Source organism: Tupaia chinensis, unplaced genomic scaffold (genome assembly GCF_000334495.1).
Source record: "Tupaia chinensis unplaced genomic scaffold, TupChi_1.0 Scaffold000570_1, whole genome shotgun sequence".
NCBI lineage: Eukaryota > Metazoa > Chordata > Mammalia > Scandentia > Tupaiidae > Tupaia > Tupaia belangeri.
In genome coordinates this window covers 1,733,827-1,741,263 of record NW_006160084.1, presented here as the reverse complement: position 1 = coordinate 1,741,263, position 7,437 = coordinate 1,733,827, and the positions used below count along the sequence as shown (strand labels likewise).

Genomic DNA, 7,437 nt, shown 5'->3' with positions numbered 1-7,437 from the left:
ATTATTATTATTATTATTATTATTATTATTATTATTATTATTATTATTATTATTATTATTATTATTATTATTATTATTATTATTATTATTATTATTATTATTATTATTATTATTATTATTATTATTATTATTATTATTATTATTATTATTATTATTATTATTATTATTATTATTATTATTATTGACCAGAAAGAAAGAAAGAGAGAGAGAGCGCGCAACCCACTAGGTCCAGGACTCGAACCACAGTTAGCCATGTGGGAGTCCAGCACCTTTAATCACCACACCACCTGCCAGCCCCTCTGCTAGCTTCTTGGAAGGGATGAAGGAAAGAGCATGAAAAACAGGTGTCCCATGCAGGATAAGCTTCTCTGGGCATCTCTAAATGTCTCTGCTGTCCTTCTGGACTTACTAGTTGATACCTTCCTTCTCCAAATATTGCTACAAGTTACAACTAAAGTCGAGGCTCTTGCCATGCAATCAATGTATTAGGATATCTCTCTTCCAAGACATCCTGTGGATTGAAGCCACTGGACACAACCCGAATTTCATCGAAGGTCCTGGAACCTGTGTGGACCACTGAGTCCTCCTGAGAGCACTGACACTGTCTGGCTGGAACACACCGACAGTGCACATGGGGCTATTTTTGCCCACTTCCTCACAAGCTAACCCTCCTTGAGGGAAGGAATGATACCTAAACATCTTCCTCACTGGATGTGGTGGTGAGCTCTGAACTGGGAATCAATAAAGTTTAGTGAATGCAATTAACTATTCTCGTCCACTTCGGGTTATTTACCGTGAAGAAGTTCTTACGCGTGTCAAAGATGTTCAATGCAGTAAAAAAATTATAGGGCCAGTTGGTGGTAGGGTGGTTAGGGTAGCTGGATCCCACAAGGCCAATATCGCGGTTCAAGACCCAAACCTGACAGCTTGAAAAACACACTGCAGGGAACCAGCAGTGAGCGTAATGGCTATGTCGCTGGACTCCCACGTAGTCAACCGCGGTTCGCGTCCTGGACCCGGTGGCTTAAAACTCACGCTGGGCGCATGTGCGTGCGTGCCCAAGATCCCGAGAGGAGAATGGAGGAGAAGGGATTGCGGCATGACCATCCCCCCTGGGGGGTGATTTCTCACTTTCTGTCTCTATGTCTCTCTCTGTCTGTCTGGAGAGTACACGCGCCCTATAGCGAAAATCTCTCAAAAAAAACCCAAAAAAACAAAACACACACACACACTGCACCTGTGTGTCTGGATGCCCAAAATCTCAAGAGGAGAATGGAGAAGAAGTGTGTGGCCATCCTCCCAGGGGGTGCCTTTTCACTACCCCCGCTTCTGTCTCTATCTGGCAAACACACGCCCGACAGCCAATTAAAAACTAAATACAATAGTACAGGACTATGAACCGTGAAACGGATACATAGGGCTCATTGTCAAAGGACAGAGTATGGTGACTCCTAGCAGGGTAAGCTGGATCTGTACATGCCAACACGTCATCTTTTTCAAAGTCATGGCTGAACAGGAAAAGCATGAAGCACTGAGCATACAACACGGATTGATAATGAACTTGTAAATTAAATACACATCCTCAAAAAAAAAAAAAAAAAAAGGAAACCCGTATAAACAAATGTAGACAAATGGAATTAAATGAGGTCCCCTAAACTCCTGACAGACTCGACTTCTGAGGAATGGGCAGCAGAAAAGTTAAAGGGGATCTCGGCTACAGCTGAAAGCGTTTATTCCAGGACAGATGTCCACGATTTCTTGTTCGCAGTGGAGGGAATACAGAGACTGCTAATCCTTGCATCTTCCTCTCGGCTGTCCTGTCTTGTGCTCTTCACCCACCCTACCCTGTCGATGATGATGTATCAATCAACTAAGCTATCTTTTTTTTTTTAAGAGAGTTTTTGCTATAGGGTGTGTGCACTCACCAGAGAGACAGAGAAAGATAGAGAGATAAAAAAGGAGAAATCACTTCCAAGGTGGGATGGCCACACCGCAGTCCCTTCTCCTCTGTTCTCCTCTTGGGATCTTGGGCACACATGCGCACATACCTGGCATGATTGTTTTTATTTTTTGAGAGGTTTTTGCTATAGGGTACATGTGCTTGCCAGAAAGACAGAGAGACAGAAGTGAGAAATCACCCCCCCGGGGGGGATGGCCATACCAAATTCCTTCTCCTCCATTCTCCTCTCGGGATCTTGGGCATGCATGCACACACACCCGGCGTTGAGTTTAAGCCACCGGGTCTGGGACTCGAGCCACAGTCGACTACATGAGAGTTCAGCAATATAGCCATTACGCTAACTGCTGGTCCCCCTGGCATGAGTTTTAAGTCGCCAGGTATAGGACTCGAACCACAGTCAACTGTACTGGAGTCCAGTGACGTAATCATTGTGCCATCTGTGATCCCCTAGGTTGTCTTTTTACACACACACCCACACACACACTCACACACACACTTAGCCAAGACGTATGGCTCATAGATAAGAGATTTTATAAGCAAAGTCAAATTAGTTTCACAAAAGAGGAAGTAAGTTGTGTGTATATAAATATTATAATTCCAAGTATCTCAAAACGGGGAGAAATGGAGTTGGAGCTCTTCCAAATCACAAAACCCTAGCATGTTTGTGTGTGGCCTCGGCATGCCTCCCACTCTGGTGAGAGGACCACAAGCTGTTCACAGTTTCAGCTGGGACAAGGACCGTGAGCTCTTGACAGAAGAAAATGCTTACCTGGCTCACCAAGCAGGAGATGGTGCTTTCAAAAAAAAAAAACGTATGGCTCTCACCACTGAAAGCCTTCAGGTTGGTGGCTGCTAAAGGACAGCAAAAATAAGGGCAATGCAAAAATGAAGGAACCATTTGGAGACTTGGCCGAGGATTAGAGAAGGATTACTGATGCGATATATGCCCCCTCCTTCACAGGAAAAAGTTTATTCTCTGATAAAAGGACTCATGTAATGACAGAATTCCAGGGATGACAAAACAGCCTGTCAAAACAGATGTGAGGAGCCAGACAGTGGCATGGTGGTAACACAACGCTCTCAGAGGCCACCCCCATGGAACCACACCAGGTCTGTGTCCAGAGCCCTCCCTGAACACACTGATGCGTGCCCATGTTCTGTAGGTGGATTCTGGCATGAAGGCCCTAAAAGGGGTACCTGTCTCTCTGTCTATCTCTCTCTTCCTCATCCATGGAAAAAAGAAACTTTTTTTTTATAAAGAATTATCTAATTTTATTTATTCATTCATATTTTATTTATTTATTTTAGAAATTTGATCAGAGAGAGAGAGAGAGAGAACAAAGGAAAGCGAGAAAGCAAGCCACCAGGTGCGGGACTTGAACCATGGTCAGCCATGTGGGAGTGTCCAGTACCTTAACCACCATGCCACCTGCTGGTCTCCGGGAAAAAGAAACTTTAAAACGAAGCTGAATGCTACTCCAAGAAAAGACTAACTTTCTTATCATTCACATAAGAGTGAGAGTGAGGGAGAGTAAGAACCTTCCACAACCCATTGCACCACCGTCCTCTTTCCCCAGCCCTCCAGCTTGTCAGGGTCTCAGACATGTGCGCACACAACCAGCTTGGCCTCTGTAACCTGGGGATCCAAACCCGGTGCTGGCTCCATGGCCTTCCACCACAGCAGTTCGGTTTGCCACCAAGTGCACCACTGGGGCTGAACCAAGAAAAGAGCACTTCTAAGATGATCACATTCGATTTTATCTGCTTTCCGTAACGCTGTCAGCACGGACGACAACAGAAGCTACACAGCAGACAGCCCTAACCTAAAAATCCAAAGTGCTCCAAATCTGAAACGTTGTGAGCACCGACATGATGCCACCGATGGAAACTTCCACAACTGACGTCATGTGACAGGCCTCAGTCAAAATGTTGCAATACAAAAATAGAGTATAAAATTCACTTCAGGCCATATGAATAAGGTACACAGAAAATATAAACTTCCTGTTTAGACAAGTCCCAAATCTGGGGGGAAAAAAAAAAATCCAAAATCTGAAATCCTTCTGGTTGCCAGCATTTTGGATAAGGGATACTCAGTCTGTATTTCTAAAACAAATGAAACTTGTGGCAAATAGCCTACGAATAATTACCTTAAAGGAGGAGGTCAACGATGGGACTCCCGACGTGTGGGGTAATTCTTTTGGAAACAGGACTTGGTTGTTACTTCTAGATACTGTTAACTTGTCTCCCAAGAATCACGGGGCCAAAGCGCAGGTTTTCTTAGCGATACTTGACCAGGTTTCTAAAAATGTTGTACAAAGGCCATTAAGTACAAAAAGGAAACATAATTGTTGACTTTAAATATCCAGGCAAAAGTCACAGTAAATAACAATAATTTGCTTGGCATCTAGTTCCATACAGCATTTCACAGAAATCCAGCATACAATTTGCAAGAAAGTGCCGGCAAATTAATTGTATACTTTCACCTTTTCTTCTCAACTCATGTAAGAGAAGAATAACATTTTACCCCACGTGGAGAAGCCCCGTAGGCCGCATAGGGTTTTGAAAAGAAACTAATCAATAGTATCAACTGAACCTGAGATTAGATTAAACTACAGACAGAGGCAAACAGCCTATAACTGTTAAGAACCATCATTCCCATAGCTTTCAAGCCCCCTTCCCTGATGGCAGGCAACAGGGCAATATGGTTTATCGTGCAGAGACTAAGCCTGGTAACAAAAGGCCACCCTCAGCCCGAGCACTGACACTGGTAATGGTTTGAAAGGCACCTCTTGAGCAAGCCACCACCCGTAAGCTTCCACATTCCTTCACATCTGCCTCGCAAGCCTTATGCGGAGGTCGGCCCAAGGGCACGGGGCTAGCAGCCATGGCCCCAACTCAGAGGAAGGCCCAGGTTCATGTCTAGACTCCTGTGCTAATGATCTGTGCACACGTGGACAAGTGGCTGAACTGGTACACGTGTAATGTGCTGTGTCCTGGAATAGCTGTTACGGTAGATGCTATCTCAAAGGCAATTGCGAACACAAGATGTAACTTGGCCAGCCTCCGTGCCTACCATGATCTCAACGGGGGATTTATGTGCCGAGTATCCAATTCGTCATCAGAAGACCAGCGACTGCCATCTATGGAGCTGGTAACACACAAGAGACACACAGGCTCATTCACAGCATCACAAACCCATTTTACGGGTGGGGAAGCTAAAGCTAAGTAACTTGCTCACATAGCCAGCAGGCATGCGGCAGATGTTGGATAGGAGGTTTAGATCCAGCCCATGGCCTGAAGGTTTAGGGAGCCAGATCTCACATGGCCGACAGTGTAGTTTGAGTCCTGAATCCAGAGGCTAAGAAAACACCCCAAGGCACATGCGCATGTATGTCCAAAATCCCAAGAGGATGCAGAAACAGAGGAGAAGGGACTATAGGTGACCATGTTCGATTCAGGGTGCTTTCTCACTTGTGCTCTCTCTTTCTCTGTCTCTCGATCTCTCTGGCAAACACGCATGGCCTCTTGAAAATACAACAAGAAAAAAGGAGAGAAGCCAGGTTTACCTGAGGCCAATGCTTACGCCCTATCTAGCATTTCACATCCCTGGTGGCGCACCAGAATCACCTGGGAAGCGTATTAAAATCCCAACACATGGGCCACCACCATCCATGCCAAAGAAAGTGTCATTTCTGGGATTGAAGGCCTCAGGCATCGGTATTTTTAAAAGGTCTCTGGGTGATTCTGTCAGGCAGCCATCTTTGGCAACTGTTCAGTCACCTAACCACACCAGACATGGGGTCCTCCCTGAAGCTCTGGCTTCCTCTTGTCCCATACCAAAGCACTCCGTGCTTAACAGTCCAAAAACACCCTGGCCTGTCTCAGTGGCACCGTGGTAGCCCAAGACTCTTTGTGGGGAGGCCCTGGGGTCCCGTGTCTTCTTGGACACATTGTGTGTATACAGGGGTGCTCATGGTCTTCACTGGCTGAAGCTGGGGTGGATTACGGCATGAACATCCTGTTGGGGATGCTGGTCTCTTAAACTTACACACACACTTGTCTGACAGTTATGGAAGTATGAAGTTTAAATGGGAGAGTCTCCGTGGGCGAAAATCAAGGTGGCCCCAGGATTACAATCCTTCTAGGGGAGAATTTGTTTCTGCACCTTTTCTAGCCTTTGCAGGCTGCCCACATCCTCAACCCACGGCCCCTTCCCAGTACCTCCACAGTCACTGACTTTGGGCCAAGGCCTTCTGGGGTTGCCAACCCTTGGGCTCTCTCTTTGGCCTCACCCTTCTGTGAAGGACCCTTGTGGTTACACTGAGCACAGCCTGCATCATCCAGATTAATCTCCCCCACCTCGAGGTCCGATGGTTTCCAACCTGAATCCCACCTGGAACTTTAACTGCCCTTTGCATGGAACATATCCTAGCCTCAGGTCCCAGGGATCAAGGTGCAGACTTCTTTGGGAGCCATGCTTCTGCCTACCACGCCTGGCGAGTCAGCCTTTAGGTGAGGTCAGGGAAAAGCGACTCGCTCTGGAGGGGACCTGAAAGTGGGTCTCAGATTATGAGCCTCTGCCTTGCTTCATAGAGTACAGGGAGGATGTGGTGCACCTCGCCCCTGAGGGACAAGTGGCCTGCCCGGAAGTAGACAGAAGGTCCTCTGTTGATGTCTGAGAGAGAAGGGAAGCAAGAGTTTGCGTTTCTGCCGCTGCAGCAGTCTGTATCAGAGACGCAATCGTGTTCACGAAGGCACGAGATAACCGGGGCTGTGTCTAATTAGATAGTCACATGAGAGATTTCTGCGTGATTCTAAATGCAGCGACTCCACTCTGCTCTGGGGTTAAGAACGGCATGCCACCCATCCTCCCAGCACGCAGAGGCCTGCATCGCATTTTACAAGAGGCTGAAAGTCCTATGCCCCCTACGTTGAATTTCCCTTGCCAGTGGCTACCACAAGAACAAATTCCTCTCAGTAGGGTGTTTTTCGTTGGATTTGAGTATTGGGTTGTTTTTCCGAGCAGGGAAGAGAAGGGAGGGGGACACTTATTAAAAAAAAAAAAATTATGCTTCTAATCCTTAAAAAGACTAAAATAGTTTCATCCTTTCATAACCTGTCATCACGCATGTTTTTCTAAAATTAAACACATATGGCCCAAGCCAGAGTTACATTATACACCATATTATGTAATTATCTTTTCAATTTATTACTCCTCAAAATAGAAAAAGATTAGTCCATGTTTCTTAAGTCTGAGTAAACATATGGCCTGAGGATTGTAAATGACATCCTATCTTTAAAAGAAGTTCCAAGACTAAACAACGTACAATACTCCCCTCAGAGAGGCCATATGTGATATCAGGGTTGTGAGATACAGAACTGTGTGTGCGTGCGTGTGCGTGTGTGTGCCTGTGTGTGTGTGTGTATATATATACATCTTTTTGCTTTCTGGCCATGTCTTTGATGCCGTGAAATAT

General features: G+C 45.7%; 1 protein-coding gene across 1 annotated transcript in view; it reads right to left on the bottom strand.

The window, feature by feature from the left end:
• FOXP1 (forkhead box P1) overlaps positions 1-7,437 on the bottom strand; it is a 759,404-nt gene that overhangs the window by 531,268 nt on the left and 220,699 nt on the right. Inside the window, exon 3 of the mRNA XM_006158051.3 lies at positions 4,108-4,259. The gene's annotated coding sequence lies outside the window, so the exon portion shown is untranslated. The remainder of the gene's footprint in view (positions 1-4,107; positions 4,260-7,437) is intronic.